Source organism: Lycorma delicatula, chromosome 1 (genome assembly GCF_047948215.1).
Source record: "Lycorma delicatula isolate Av1 chromosome 1, ASM4794821v1, whole genome shotgun sequence".
In the NCBI taxonomy this organism is placed as follows: domain Eukaryota; kingdom Metazoa; phylum Arthropoda; class Insecta; order Hemiptera; family Fulgoridae; genus Lycorma; species Lycorma delicatula.
The window spans coordinates 183,453,852-183,467,578 of record NC_134455.1 but is presented as its reverse complement, the minus strand read 5'-3'; the positions used below and the strand labels follow the sequence as shown (position 1 = coordinate 183,467,578).

Genomic DNA, 13,727 nt, shown 5'->3' with positions numbered 1-13,727 from the left:
TTTTTGTGAAACTAATTGATTTACAAGTTTCGAAAATATACTCTGATTTTTTTTTCAAATTCACTGTTTTACTATTGTTTTTTTCTTTATAAATATTTCTTAAATGTATTTATTTTCCTTTATATAAGTACTATTATTCATTAAATATGTAAGGGGTTCAAGAGAGGTGGGAGTATATGAAAATCCTACTTTCTAACGTTGACTTTAACGGAACTGAACAAACTCAACTTGTTTATGAGCGTCTCCCAACATGCAGTAGAATTCCTGGAATTCCTCGTATATATTTGGATTAGCCTCCTGCTTAAACTCAGTTATGTTTAAAAGTCTCATTATTAACATAACGAACGTTTTATTACAATGTATTGTAAATCTTTATTTACGGGCAACTGTTAATTTTAATTTCCTCCTGTTGAAATTTTACTACGTTTTTCGTGTTTTTACAACAAAGGTCAATCCAAGGTAATCCCAATACAATATCAAGAACGTTTTTGTTTTGAAATTAACCCCACCTCGAAGTGAAATTTACTTTCTTACATACGAGTAATTTTAATAATAAATAAAAAACAAGGAATAATACGTTGCAGACGAAAACAAAACGTTGGCTACTTAAATAAAATTAATTATAAAAATTACAGATTACAAAAAAGTAGGAGTTGCACATGTCACGTGTTAATAATTTATTGAAAATTATCCATTTAAAATAAATTGGGATTGCTTAATCTAGGAAACTGATCGATCTCCTTAATGATATTAGCTATTTCATGCCAACTTTCCATGTTATATGAGAAGTATAAAATGGTATCCTGTTTTTCCGAAGAAGTTTGCTAATTGCAATAGTGCGCATTGAACTTATCGCTAGCCAATCTAAATTAACATTCCTTCCCATCACGTTCTTCGTAACCAACCATAATTTAGCATTTCTATAATGTTTTTTGTACATCGACCAATCAAAAAACAATATTAAGCATTTTAATAGAGCATTTTTAATTTTCTTTTCGAATCTACAGTAAGATTGTTCAGTGTAAAAATCGTCAAATTTGAATCTTTCACAACCCTGATCCGGTCAAAAAAGTTCAAACAAAAAATTTCGAATCAACGTCCTGAATGCAAATATGTACGGTGCCTTGAAATTTGTTTTGTAATTCTTGAGGTGAACGGAATAGATAAAATCAGAAATTTGTGAAAAAAAATCCTAATATAAATTTCAGTACAATTATAAGAATATAAATGATAATATAATTTATTTATTTAAATTTCAAATAATACTTCTTAAATGTGATTAAAAATTGATGAAATGTTTTCAATGACTGGAAAAGATCCTATGACAGTATATTTTAAACAGATTTTTTTTTTAAATAAATAAAAAATAGTTTTTAATATAACTATACATTTAATTTTTAACTATAACTATAGATAAAATATTCAGTCAGGGTTATTGATTTACAATAAAACAATTGTGTTGTTGGATCTTGTTAAATTATTTTTTTACGATATTAGTTCAAGGTCTAGAATTAAATATAAAACAGTTTTGTTTCTAAAATAAAGGTTTTTCTTTAAAAATAAATAGATACAACATTAAAAGAAAGTTTGTCCTTTTGTTTTATAGCCAATTATAAAATACAACTTCACTGAAATTTGATATTACATTTTTATTTTTATCGTACAATGTTTCCAAATTTAAGTCAAATAAAGAAAAAAATAATAAAAGCTAACTAATATTTTACCTTGCTTGTTTAACCTCCGGATCCGCAGTCAAGCAATTCTTTCCGCAGAGAATGAGATGAGTGTTTTTGTAGCATGTGAAAAAAGGCCATGCCTGACCGGGATTCGAACCCAGGACCTCCGGGTGAAAGGCCGAGACGCTACCACTCGCGCCGCGGAGGCTGGCAACTAATATCTTACCTAGAAATAATTATAATTTAAACATATATTAATTTCATCAAAAGTTTTTGAATAAAATTTTAAAATACATGACAGAGAAATCAGAAATAGTATAGTACTTTTTGATGAAATAGAAACGTAATATGGATAACCATGTGAATTATAGCAAAAACAAAAGAAAACAGCTGACAAACACTTAATTACATTCTTTCTAATTTATTTATTTACCATTTTTTTGAGTGAAAAAATAAATTCAAAATAAATTTAAAAATAAAATAAGATAAAAAAATTATAATTTTTCAATCCTTCTTTAAATTTCAACTTTGTCAGATTAAACATGTATTCTTTATTCCGATTTGAAAGTCAAGATTTAAAGAAATAAAGTACAATTTAATAACTACGTATATACGGCTGTTTTATAAGATTAGCTTGAATTTTTTTGCCATTTTCTCTAAAAAAAAAAATAAAACCATTTGTTCGCATGAAAAAAATTTAATAGCATTTTAATAAAAATAAGTAAAGTTATTCAGAGAATCGTCATAGAAATATAGCTAATGAAGTGAGATAAGCCTCTTTGAATTTTGGAGATGTGCATTTTTAACCTGATTGAGAAAAATGCAAGATGGAATAATATGTGGACTGTAATTGATATATTAATAGGTGCTACTTCATTCCCGCCGGGTTTGTAAATTTAAAGTTATAAATGACACAAGGATACTGTTAGAACAAAAATATAATGTATTAACACTTAATATTTTCTCAAGAAAACAATTACATCATGGTAAGTATAACAACCACGAATAACAAGAAGTTATATAAAAAAAAGGATGTTTCTATTTATTATTATTATTTGGTTGCTAAATAACTTTTTTCTTTTTTAACACCGTTAGGTATTGCTTCAGAGGATGAGGTGAATGACAATTTTTGTAGTGTGTGAAAATGCCATGCCTGACTGGGATTCGAACCCGGGACCTCCAGATGAAAAGCCGAGACGCTACCACTCGCGCCACGGAGGTAGGCGGTTGCTAAACAACTGATATTTATTTTACTGATTTGACAGTGGCGCTGTCTCCAACATAACCCTATTTTTTTCCAAATAATTTTTTTGAATTTTTTACACGAAATTCCTTTGAATAACAAAATGACGTCAGGCTATACCCTACACAGTTTAATCAAAAACAGTTGCGTAAAGAAAAATCTTATATCAAAACTCTAAGTTCAAAAAAATAGTTCGTTTTACTAAAATTGAGACCACCAGAGAAACTTTTCTTTCAAATGTCATTGAAATCAATGATAAGTAGTACAAGTTACACGAAAAACCTCATACAATTTGAATTCTAAACCCCCATTTTAATTTGCTTTAAAATAGCAACGTAAAAAGACTTAGCAATAAAATAAGAAGTTGTAAAAATTAAAACACTTGTCCTCTTCATCAATTATAAAGGTTTAAAATCACCATCACATCGCATTAGAAAAAAATACAAAACAACCTATAAATTGAAACAATAAAAAGTTTGAAAACTCATGAAACCCTATTTTTAGGAGTGGGGATATAACATTCTCATAATTGAAGTTTGAAGCAGTAAAAAGTAAATAAAATTACTTTCGTACGAGTTTGTATTACCTTCGTAAGAAATGAAACTGTTTCCACCCAGATAACTCCTTTTTCAAAGAGAAATAATAAATAAACTTTAAGTCGCATATTTATTTTTTTATATAATGCCAGGTTACGTAGTAACAGCACAGTGATATGAAGTCAACAGTACCCTGCAGAGATGCCAAGGCATCTGTTCGCAGTCTGACGTGTAAGTGTAAATGTACCAGTAAACGTGTAATCTTGAACAGACTCAGGCCGACCATTCCTGAGGTTAAACAAAATTCAATAAAACTATATTTCATTACATTTTAATCAGTAATCCTCTTAAAGTAGCAGCTAGTGTACAAGAAATCCGTAAATAGTTTAACATTAGGCAACAACTATATTCTTACTACAGTTATATCTCAATTAAGATTATATTTACTTACTTCATTCAAAGAAAGGAGTTATTACTGTAGCTACGTAGGTCAGTTCACGAATTGTAACGCTGTCGTGTCTGCTATTGATATTTGTGAATTAAAATAGTCAGTGTTATCAATCGTACAATACAGTACAATTAATATCAGACTTTAATTAATTATCTATTAACAATATACTACTGTCACCATTACAATCTTAAATATATTACATTAAATCAACTTAATTTTATGTTACATTAACCTATGTGGTGTGCACCTGTAAGATGCTTTATGTGCCCAAGCATTTAGTTTTTAATATTTACGAAAAAAATGCCTTTATTTTAAGGTACATCGCGCTAAGCTTGTAACTAATTTGACTTTTGTAAGTCAATTTTTTTTTTAACTACTATTTAATAAATTTCCTGAAATTTATTTTACAATTTATTTATTAATAAATTGTAAAATTTATTAATCCTCAAAACTGAGGAAAAATTAACGAAAAATATGGTTTTTTACGTCCTTTATATCTTAACCGGAATTTATGTAGGTCTGAAACAAGAAATTTTTTTTTTAAATATTCCTATTAACAGCAAAATAAATAATTATTTATTATTCTTCTTTCCAAATATTGTTGGTTTTGAAAAAAGAAATATTTTACTATCGGTTATTTTTCAAATAGAAAATTACAATAATTTTCTGAAGATATACATTGCATATTTGTTATTTTATGTATGAGGGAACAACTTCAATTTTAGTTTGTTTTTCAAGATAATTTACTTGTTAAACTAGTAAATGATAAAAACTTTCACCTTGAAAATAAATCAATTTGATCTAGTTAAGTGGTGTCTTAAGTTCAGACGTATGAACATATGTAAGATTTGTTTACAATCAAATAATTTAATAATGTATGTATTAATATTTTGCCATGCATATTTCTGAATTAACTTACATTTTCTTCTGCTTCTTCAAGTACTGCCTCGGTGTTAGAGGTATAAAATTATCGTGACGATCTTAATTTTAAAAGCTTCTGCCAGTATAAGTTCCTCAAAGATCATTTGTAGTACTATCAGATAACGAAGTCACGATGTTCTTCTTTTCCTACACATATATATCCCTTCTTGGATCATTTACTACATTATCAGTTGTAGAAATAGCATAATTTTTCCTTTGTATTATGTTACTAAGATGCAATAATACAATGCTCTTAACTGTTCTACTCTCTTCTCCTCTTCAATCTTCTCAAAAAGTCAATGTTCACAACTCGTTTTGTTGATGGTATTAATAAAATTTCGAACATCTGAAGCTTTTCATTGACTACTGAGTTCATTTTCCAAAGGTCCATTCTTTAAAGAAGAAAGTTGAAGTCTTAGTAATGAACTTTACCAATGAAGTTCCAAATTCATATTCAAATCCCTGCTAAAAGAAATATATTTTTCATCGTAATGAAATTTACTATATCTATTTCAAGTTTTGCTTTAGTTTCAGTTATTAGTAGAATCGAAAATTATGTGTGACAGCATAATTAATTTCTTTTTAATTTGTTTTTTTATTATTTCCGCTTATTACTGCGTTTTGTTATTACTGGAATTACTGGGACGAGATTCACATAAATCTAGTTTTCCTGATAATCAGTGTTAATCAATACTCATCACATCACTACTCAATCACTCTCTTTAATCAATATCTGCAAATTCTCTAAACATTCTATCAAAATTGCAACATTCTGAGTATGAGTGAATGATTAATGACTACTCTGACCTATTGATTAATTCATTGACCAACTCACACTCGTTGTAGTAAATCAGCTAATTCCGAAGTCGAGAGTTTCGGATTGGAATCCTAATAGAGATCATCCTAATAGAGTTGGCTTTATTCGTATTTGAATATTATATCATGGGTACCGCTGATCTTTGATGGTTTAATTTTAATTAACACGTTTCAGGTATGATCGGCCTAAGTCTCTACAAGACTACACCTCATTCACACGTCACGAACAAGTGATACGGCTGCCTCTACGGGCCGCTAATCCAGAAAACTGCATGGAATATTTAGAGACATTCGGATATTCAGAGAATAATAATAATTAATTCATTAAATGGTTAAGGAATTTATATTAGCTCCAAAATATCTAAGAAATTTTTAACTCTAAAATTTCTTGAACTCTAAAAAAATATTGAAAAATTAAAAAAAACCATTTTGAATATTAATAACGTTTATTTTAAATATGACGGCAAACAAAAAATGTTAGAGTTTCTAATACTAAAAATAACAGTACTGTATAGTTACAAAAGTAATTACTTAAAGTTAATTTTTATTTTCGGAAGAGCGAGGGACGATTTAAAATTCAAAAATTGTTAAATCCAAAAATCTTAGTTGTTAATTCCTAACTACAAAGTAATATAGTTTCAACTATAAGTGTAACTCTTAAAAGAGTTCTAATCTACAAAAGTTTAAAAAATAATAATAAAAAAGTTATTTTGAGTAAATAAATAAATTCAATTTTTTTTTAATACATAAAAAGAGTTAAATTCTTATTTTCAATTATTACTTTCAAAAATCATCTCTAGATTAAAAACTAATGGCAAAAACCACATGGATAATAGCTTAAAAATCCGATATTTTGAGTTGACGATAACAAATCAAAATCTAACGAATATTTTAAACAATACAATTTTTTTTAGTATTATAAAGATTATAAAGTTGTTTTTTAACTTCGTTTATTATTTTTTTTGTTGAAGCTTATTGAATATTTTATTGTTGTTTCTATTTAAAATTTTTAAAAACTTAAAAATAAACAATAATAAGCCTTATGGTTATTAAATCATAATAATCATAATAAACCTGTATGAAAAAAAACCGTTGGTAAAGCAACTGGCATTCTCCTCGGTGGAATGATTCCGTCCCTGGCTTTCATCCGGAAGTTCTGTATTCGAGTCAAAAATTTGTATTTTTCACACGCTACAAAATTCATATCATCCATTTTCAACTGTTATTAGGTACTACTTGTTGAATAAGTAGGTATAAAATGAGTTTTCATTAAAAAAATAAAAATAGAATCATCGAAATTGGTCCAGATAAATGTCGAGTAACTAACTAAACTAACTAACTGAACTTACATACAAAAATAACAAATTCTTCTCTGTAATTGAAATTTTCACCGTAATAAAATTTATCACAAATTAGAATAATAAATAAAACAAAATAATACTATTATAAATTATAACCGATTAAACAAGTATAATAAAATAACCAACTACAACTGATATACTAGTGATGAGCAAATAAACTATAGTAAATGATTATCGTATAATTAAATTTTTTTTCTTTTAAATTTTTACTTAAGATAGGTTACATTTTTATAGAAACCTTAACTAAATTATATCATACATATTCGCATTAAAAAGGAATCCCCATTGAAATTTCTCAAAAATTACATATTAGTATTATATAGAACGTACATAAGGGTTTTGAAGAACTACTTGTTTCTAGTACAGTAAAAAACAATAAAAGTAATCATAAAAATAACAGATTAATGATATACTTAGAAAAGAAAAAAATTAAAAATAAAAGTAAAAACTGAAACAGAGAGGAAGGAATAAAGGTTTGATTAATGCACAATTCGCAGCGGGTTTAATTGCACTATAGGGTTACTAAATCCAGAACGTACAGCAAATTAAGTTTTCTTACATCCTCACCGTTGTCTAGGAGATTTACGTCAAAGTGGTTAATTTGGTAATTTAGGCGAAGTTCATATTTCAAATTGAAACGTTATATTTCTTCTTTGACGTACCGTAGACCCAAATATTCGTGGATTTCACTGTTTTTAGTAAACCACGGCGCCTCAGCTATACAACTCTCTGGTTTATTCTGAAACCGTTGTGTGTTTTTCAACATTTGTCTTGCTTGCCGTGCGCCGTAGTTGGACGCCACATGTCCATTTTGGTTTCAAAATTGTTGAATATAAAAGTAGCTTATTAGATAAAAATAACTTAGACCCCCTTCTAGCAACTAGTACATCTCCTTGAACTTCATGTTAAGGTGCTTTCGCGTCTCCCTCACATGAACCTATCACTCAAACGACGATCCGGGTGAATATCCATGTACCTTACACTTTAGTGCGCTAGATTAAAATGACATCAAGCTGGACCCGTGGGCAGTCTTCTCTCCTCATTGTGAATGTCACATAGCTCGAATTAGCTTGATTAACTCTTATCTTATATGTACCCATCCACCTGCTGATTATATATTTAATTCAGTTTATAGATTAGTTGAGGGTATAATTGGATTGTTATCAACAGCCAGAATAGCTGTGGCATCGGCAAAAAAAGCGATATTGACTGCATTCTCAACCGAAAGGTCAGTAATGAAGATACAGTATAATACAAGACCCAAAACTGAGTCTGATGATCGCCTGACTTAGTGTCGAAGAACGCAGATAACTCTTGATTATATTTAACCTGGGAGAAACGCCCGTTCAAATAGCTACGAAGAACAAGATAATAAGTTCTTAGAGAAGGTTTTTTTTCAACTTGTATAAAAACCCAGGCAGCCAGACCTTGTCAAAGGCCTGCTGGACATCTAAAAAGACTGCCGAAAGTATCTATTCTTCCGTAAGCTCCCGCTGATGACGTTAATAGGTCTGTACGTTTGCTCAATAGTGGAGTGCCCGCTACGGAAACCGAAGTGGTGATCTGGAATAACGTGACTCTGCTCTAGAATAGGTCACATCCTCCGAATAAATAACTTCTCAAATACCTTCGACAAAGAAGGCAACAGTCTTATTGGTCTGGATAAATTGTGATTCATTATTACGAGGATATATTATGGACAGTTTTACCCGGTTTCGGGCTATAACCATCTGTGAGATTTAAGTAACGTAATAAATAAATAAAGTAATAACTTTAGAATAAAGAAATTGAGTATTATCTAATCTTTTTATTAAAAAGATTACATGTCTGTATTTTTTATTGCTATGCTAAATAGTTTGCATTATAAAATTATATAAATCACAATTGAACATTTAAAAAAAATCAATTATAGGCAGTGAGTGGTAGATTATGTTACACAATTAAAAAGTAAAACATAAGATATTTGAAAAAAAATTTATAGAATTAATAATTTTTATCGTATTTATAGATGATAAATTTAGCAATATCATATACTTTGAAGAGGTAATGTTAAGTTATTTTATGATAAAGAAATATGGTTAGAGTATATAAGTAAATGTAAACTTACTTTTAAATCAAACTATTTTTGATATAGTGGAATTAATTCGGTAAGACTAAAATTTATTTATTATTTTAATTTTATACTGTAGTATTAAAATATATATTTACTTAGTTTATTTTACATCATAATAAATTTATGACTAATTTTATTAGTTTTAAGTAGATTATATTTTAGGGTTTACATTAAAACCTACATCAATATTTTAAAGAAGTATTTAAAAGAAGCAACTTCCAATGAACGGAACTATTTCCTTGGGAATACTGTGCAGAGCCAGTATATGTATATATACTGGCATATATATACTATATATATATAGTATATACATATATATATATACTACTACATATATATACTACATATATATATATATATATATATATATATATATATATATATATATATATATATATATATATATATATATATATATATGTATATATGTATGTATATACATACATACAAAAATTTTAAATATATATATATGTGAATGTCTAAAAAAAATGTACATCTAAGCTGTTGATTTTATTAAAGAATTTTTTTCTGTAATAAATTATTTTTTACTTGAATTCGAAATTATTATATTAATATAAAGAAACTCCTGCAACTTATGTTTCTTACGTACTTTCAGAAATAAATATACATAATTTTTATTTTAAAAAATCTAAAAGCATTTACAGTAGCAAAGGTGTTACCTAATTCAGTCATTGAAGTAAAAAGTAATTTTAAATAAAGTTAACGTTAATCCTAAAACTTAAAATGGTTTGAACGATTTTTTATTAAAAAAATCCTTTCTTCCAAAAAGCTAACTTGATGAAAGCAGCCGATAGTAAAAATTATTACAAATTTTAATGGATTGTGCATGGCAGTAAGATTCCTTATAGTATTTATACGAGGAACTCCACCTTTATTTATAAAAGCATCTGAATATCATGTTAAGGGAGTAAGACCCTAATAAATTACCTGTTCATTGAATTCTACTTTTGCTTTTAAGTTGCTATATTTTATAATAACGTTTCGAATGTATGACGCTAAAAATGATTATCCTGGCACTCCTAAAGTTTTATTATTTTCCTCTTTAAGTTTTAATTTACTTAAATTTTTGCTTCTCTTCTGTTCTTACAATATTTCTCTATTTTTCATTTGTTTAGCCATTTAATTTTTTTTCATTCTTCCTCACGACCAAATTTCAATATCATGTAAATATTTTTCTTTCTTTCTTACAGTCCACGGTTCTAATCCATATATGATAGCACAAACCACACAAAGAATCTGGCAATAGATCCATCCTTTTTGTTATCAATAATCATTTTCCTCTCACACCCTAGACATTTAAAAAAAAAATCATAATAAATTATAAAATTTTATATATATGTTTTCTTCTTTTTTTTAATAATATAAAAGGACGGAAAAATATTGGGTAGTTTTGCTTTTTAATTAAAAGGTTGTTGATAAAGTTATAAAGTTTTCTAAGGTGACTAAAGTTATACAAATGTAATTTGCGAGTAATTTTTCAAATTACCAATTAACATTTTTTTAATATCATTCTTCAATAAAGCAATAATATAAAATCTACATTAACAGAAAATTTAAAGCTGTTAAAATTTAATTTTAAGAACTAAAATAGTTCCCTAATGTGATTAATGAATTTTAATAGGCTATAAACGTAAAAAAACTTTTAATTTTTGTAAAATTTTTTTTTTTATTAATGGAAATAACGTTGTCTAAATAAAATTGCTATAGTCTTCATGCTGTATGATGCAGAAAATTATAAATAATGACGCAAAAGTTTTCTTTATTTAAAAGTTTGTTTAATATTAATTAGTCTTCCTTTTATAAACAAAGTCTTTTCCTTCCGTTAATCTGTTTTATTAATTTAAACACTCGTATCAATTACATCTCGGAAGTTACTTATAGAATTTTATTAATTATAATTTTAAACATTTTATTGTGAACAAAAACAACAGTTAATTTGCAAAACCAAGTTCTTTAAACAAAAACTAAGTTATGATGGAAACGGTAGTCTAAGTTTAAATATATTTAAATGGTATTGCCGACCTCCGTAGTGCGAGTGGCATCATCACGACCTTTCATCCGGAGGTTTGAGGTTCGAATCCCCCGGTCAGGCATGGCATTTTCACACACGCTACAAATCATTCATCTCATCCTACGAAGCAATACGTAACTGTGTTCGCGGAGGTTAAAAAAAAAATGGTAGATAATTTTTTTAAAAATGCGGAACTAAAAAAGAAACTTTTTAAAAATATAAAATCGAATTAAAAAACACATTTAAAAAAATTATATTCAGTTTTTAATTTTAAGAAGTTAATATTAAAATAACTTAGCACTAACCTGTGTAGCAGACTGGTAACAATTAACATAATAATATTATCTGAAGTTTCATTTTTATAAAGAGTTATTAGAGCTGATGTATTATACATTTTTTCGCTCTCGACAACAACACGCAGTAGCGTGCATATTACAGCGTAGTCTGTTAGTATTTTTGTGTACTTATTACATTTTAACATGTTTTATGGTAAGAGAGAGAGAGAGAGAGAGAGAGAGAAATAAATATTGATATAAATATAAATATTGATACTTTTCACTAGTAATTAAAATTTATTTGGTTTTCTTGTACCTAGACTTAGATTGGAGGTTTTCAGATCTTATTCATACTTAGATTCTACAACGTATAATTCTTTGTTTGATCACGTTTAAAATTACAAAAAGTAAATTCACTCGCATTTTTTACTGACTTCTTGAAGAAAAGTACGGTATTACTTTCGGTTGTATGGTGGAAGAGGGGGTGAAAATGAATTTTTTTACTTTTTGAGGTATGAGGAGTAAGAAAAACCAGTCACTTAAACTGGGGTTTCCTTATATAAATATATTACCTTTTTGATCAACATTTTTTATCGTATAGTGTGTATGTATATATATGTATATATATATATATATATATATATATAAAGTTCAGGCCAGAACTTAGATTGAATTGCACGGCAATCTTGCGTAATTTTAATAAATATATGCTTTAATATGTAGTACTGAAATGTCTCTTTTGTGCCTAAGACTAAAGAAACGTGATGTAGATAATTTGCCTGATGATGCTGATACATTGATGCGGTGAAACATGTAGGAAAACATATTTCTATGACAAATGTATGGTTAGACGACAATAAAAATTATATATGTTTTCAGTAAAAAAATTATGTAAACATAAATATATCTATAGGCCTATGCATAAAATTTTGTGGTTAGAAAATTTCCAAAACTACTAAATCAATTTCATTAAAATTTAGATATGCTGTAATGGTGTAACTGAAGTTGTACATGTGAACATTTTATGAAGATCGGTTGAGTCATTCCGTAGTTATGCTTACTTTCTCAAATTTTGAAAAAATTGAGCGAAGCAAGTTAGAAGTGTGGTTTGTTATAATGCTGCAAATTGGAACATTGACGTTTCTTTATCTGTAGTTTCTATTGTCAGCAATATTATACAAAATTAAAAGAATATTAAAATATTCAAAACCAAATTAAATGAACGAAAACGAGTTTTTTTTCACTGAGTTAGATAAACTGGTTTATTCTTAGCTTTTTGCAATTTGAATAATGAAAACTTTTTTAAAGAATCATTGGTAAGACGTATAACTGAAAAGATTATTGCATTATTAAAAAACAAAATAATTGAATAAATAAATAATAAATTATTAATTAATAAATATATATATATATATATTATAATAATTTTTTAGTGGAATTAGAACCCTTTAAGGTAAAGGATGAAATGAATACAATGGCAACACTACAGTAAATATTTTTGTTCTTTGAATACTAATGTTGTGGGTTAACAAACACATGCATACACAAATAGGTTGTACGTAGTTAAATAACATAAAGTCTGGTGGATGTGAAAAAAGTTTTTAAATTAACAATGTTCTGTAGACCTACTATTATTTCAATAAAATTTTTTCCTTAATAAGAAAAAAAAACGATTTACCAGGTATGATATTTCAGAATAACTGAATGATAAACATATGATGTATTTATATATATATATATATATATATACAAAGCTTAAAAGCTTATAAGCATATACAAAGCTTCATTCCATGTATTTTATGTGTAATATTAATTTTTTTTTTATTTAATTTGTAATATACTTTAGTTCAGAGTATAATTTTCAGACGATAATTAAAATTAATTTGTTACATAGCCATATGTGGCTTCTTAGACATTAAAAGAATTAAAAGAAAAAAATTATTATTTGTATAAAACACAAATATCCGTAATGATAAAGAAAAATTAAAAAAGAACTGAAAATGTAGATTAAAGCAATTTATGATTTCAGTTCTATTTTTTTAATAGATTTTTTAAGCCGCTCTCATAACTGCACTTATAAAAATTAGTTTTAAATATATAATCATACAACAAAGTATAACATAAAATAGCTGTTAAACTGTCATCTAATCAATGCAAAACATATAAAAGCATTTCACTGTTTTTTTTTACCAATTTAGAAAGAAAAAATGACAAAAATATCTTTACAAACTTTTTAAAAGTTTTGTAAAGATATTAATTAATTTTTACATTAATTACAAACTTAGTTTTGGTTGATATACTAT

General features: G+C 27.1%; 1 protein-coding gene across 1 annotated transcript in view; it reads left to right on the top strand.

Annotated features, from left to right (window-relative positions):
* Positions 1-9,055: 9,055 nt before the first annotated feature.
* The window catches only part of LOC142318227 (uncharacterized), a 28,571-nt gene continuing 23,899 nt past the window's right edge, over positions 9,056-13,727 (top strand). Inside the window, exon 1 of the mRNA XM_075354793.1 lies at positions 9,056-9,151. The gene's annotated coding sequence lies outside the window, so the exon portion shown is untranslated. The remainder of the gene's footprint in view (positions 9,152-13,727) is intronic.